The sequence below is a fragment of the Nyctereutes procyonoides genome, unplaced genomic scaffold (assembly GCF_905146905.1).
Source record: "Nyctereutes procyonoides isolate TBG_1078 unplaced genomic scaffold, NYPRO_anot_genome, whole genome shotgun sequence".
In the NCBI taxonomy this organism is placed as follows: Eukaryota; Metazoa; Chordata; class Mammalia; order Carnivora; family Canidae; genus Nyctereutes; species Nyctereutes procyonoides.
This window is the reverse complement of record NW_026575145.1, coordinates 431,234-434,552: the sequence shown is the minus strand read 5'-3', so window position 1 is coordinate 434,552 and position 3,319 is coordinate 431,234. Positions and strand designations below refer to the sequence as shown.

Genomic DNA, 3,319 nt, shown 5'->3' with positions numbered 1-3,319 from the left:
ATGCTATTATACTGACTTGACCTACTGAGCAAAAAGTAGCAACTATTCTAGATTTACCGGTATGATATGTGTGTGCCAGAGGACAAGGAATAAATTAAAAGTTCAGGGGCTTTCTACCTCAGCAAAATTTCTAGGGGCACAGTAGTGTGAGGCATATTGAGATACCCCCTTCTTAGGTGAAGGGTAAGTTGTTGCACCTGACCCCTTCTACACCCAAGAAAGAGGCACAATGCCCAGTGGACCTTTTGGAGGTCACCATATTCCAAGAGACAACATATTCCACATTTGGGTGTGTTGCTCTGCCCGATTTACCAAGTCACCTGAAAAGCTGCTAGTTTTGAGTGAGACTTAAATAAGAGAAAGCTCTGGAACAGGTCCAGGCTACCATGCAAACTGCTCAGCCATTTGAGTCATATGATCCAACAAATCCTACAGTGCTTAAATAAAGTATCAGTAGCAGACAGGGATGCTGTTTGGACCCTTTGGCAGGCCCCTGTAAGTGAATCATAGAGCAGCCCCTTTGGATTTTGAAACAAATCTCTGTCATCCTCTGTAAATAACTATTCTCTTTTTGAGAAACAACTACTGGCCTCTGGCTAGGTGTTAGTAGAAACTGAACATTTAACCAAGTTACCATGTAACCTGTGCATCAGGAACTGGGTGGTATCTGACCCAAAAAGCCATGAATTCAGACATTGTATCAAGTGTAATTGATATATATTAGATCAGACCTGAGCAAGCTCTGAAGGCACAAAGTGGCTCCTGTTGCACTGCTACCTCTTCTCTCATCCAGTGCGCATATAAGGCTTCACGAGGAGATCCCTACAGTAACTTGATGAAAGAGAAGACCTGGACCTGGTTTACAGATGGGTCTACACCATATGCAAGCACCACCCTAAATGGGACAGCTGGAGCACTACAGCCTCTTCCTGGGGCAGTGGTGAAAGGAAACCACCCCCTCCCCCACAGTGTGGAGAACTTCAAGCAGTACACTTGGTTGTTTACTTTTCTTGGCAACAGAAATGGTCAGATGTGTAATGTATACCAATTCATAGGTTGGGACCAATAGATTGGCTGGATGAGCAGGGACTCGGAAACATGATTAGAAAATTGGTGAGGACATTTAGAAAGAGGTATGTGGAAACCTCCCTGAATGGGTAAAAGACAAAGACATGAAGATATGCATGTCCCATGTCAATGTTCACCGAAGGGTGACCTCTTTAGAGGAGAATTTTAATAAATAAGTAGATAGATTGACATGTTCTGTGGATACCAGCCAGCCTCTTTCCTGAGCCCCCTTGTCATGGCTTGATAGACTCATGAACAAAGTGATCATGGTTGCAGGGATGGAAGTTATGCATGGGCTCAGCAACATGGATTTCCACTCACCAAGGCCAACCTCTGCCCAATCTTCCAGCAGCAAAGACCAACAATGAGTCTCCAGTAGGGCACCATTCCACAGGGTGATGAGCCAACCTGGTGGCAGGTTGATTACATTGGACCACTTCTTTCATGGAAGTTATTTCTTATTGGAATAGATAATTACTCTAGATATAAATTTGCCTTCTCTGTGTGCAATTCTTTTCCCAAAACCATTGTCTCTGGACTTTACAGAATGCCTTATCTACCACAATGGCATTCCACACAGCATTACTTCTGAACAAAGAACTCACCTCATAGCAAAAGAAGTGTAGCAATGGCCTATTATCATGGACTTCACTGGTCTTACCATGTTCTTCAGCACTCTAAGGCAGCTGCTTTGATTCAACAGTGGAATGGCCTTTTAAAAGCTGTTTCAGCTCTAGCTGGATGGCAATACCTTTCAAGCTGAGGGGCAAGGTTCTCCAAAAAGCTGTATATGCTCAGAATCAGCATACAGTGTATGCTACTATTTCCCTCATAGCTAGGATTCATACATCCAGAAATCCAGGGGTGGAAATGGAAGTAGCACCACTCACTGTTACCTCTAGCAACTCACTAGCAAAATTTTTGCTTCCTATTCCTGCAATCTTATGACCTGCTGGCCTAAAGGTCTTAATTCCAAAGGGAAGAATGCTTCCATCAAGAGACACAACAATGATTCTATTAAATTGGAAGTTAAGGGGCACCTGGGTGGCTCAGTGGTTGAGCATCTGCCTTCAGCTCAGGTCGTGATCCCGGGGTCCTGGGACCAAATCCCACATCAGACTCCCCACAGGAAGCCTGCTTTTCCCTCTGCCTTTATCTCTGCCTCTCTCTGTGTGTCTCTCAAGAATAAATAAATAAAATATCTTTTAAAAATAAATAAACAAATAGATAGATAGATAGATAGATAGATAGATAAATAAATAAATAAATAAATAAATAAATAAATAAATAAATAAATAAATAAATAGGAAGTTAAGACCACTGCCTGGCTACTTTGGATTCCTCATTCCTCTAAATCAATAGACACACACACACACACACACACACACACACACAAAGGAGTTACTGTGCTGGCCAGGATGATTGCTTCTCACTACCAAAAGTGAATTGGACTACTTCACATTGGAGGTAAGGAAGAGTATGTCTGGAATATAGAAAATCATTTACAGCATCTCCTCCTATTACTATGTCCCTGGGATTAAACTCAATGGAAAACTACAACAACCCAATCTAGGTAGTGCTACTAAGGGCCCAGAAAAGGAATGAAGGGTTTAGTTTCTCCAACAGGTAAAGAACCCCAATTGGCTGAGGTACTTACTGAAGGCAAAGGGAATACAGAATGGGTAACAGAAAAAAATAGTTATAAATTCCAGCTGTGATCACATGAAGTTACAGAAACAAGGACTGTGATTGTTACCAGTATTTCTTCTTTATTGAATAAGTTTATGCTTGTATGTGTGTGTATATATATATATATATATATATATATATATATATTGTATATTATATATTATATATTTCATTACATTATAATATATATTCCCTTTCTTGTTCTCTTATTCTCTATCATGTAACATAGATGCATTGGATTTACATCATAGTATTTAAGTATTGTTGATTTTACATCATAATATTTAAGTTATAGGATGTCAAGAAGAACAGTAAACATTACTCCAGGACTTTAGCTCCTCTTTGGGGGAAAGTGTTTGTATTTTCTTAGTTATATGCAAAATAACTACATCATGTTAGACTTATGACCTTGCTGTTGTCTTTATTTGAAGATCAAGTGTAGTTTAAGAAGATGTGTAAGGGTGGAAGGTTGACAAGAGGTAGACTTGGGACAGTTAATTTTGTGTGTCAACTTGACTGGACCACAGGCACTCAGATATGTGGCTAAACATTATTCTAGGTA

The 3,319-nt window shown here is 40.2% G+C and overlaps 1 pseudogene; it reads left to right on the top strand.

Annotated features, from left to right (window-relative positions):
* Positions 1-835: 835 nt before the first annotated feature.
* On the top strand, positions 836-2,016 carry LOC129499360 (uncharacterized; annotated as a pseudogene).
* The last annotated feature ends 1,303 nt before the right edge of the window (positions 2,017-3,319 follow it).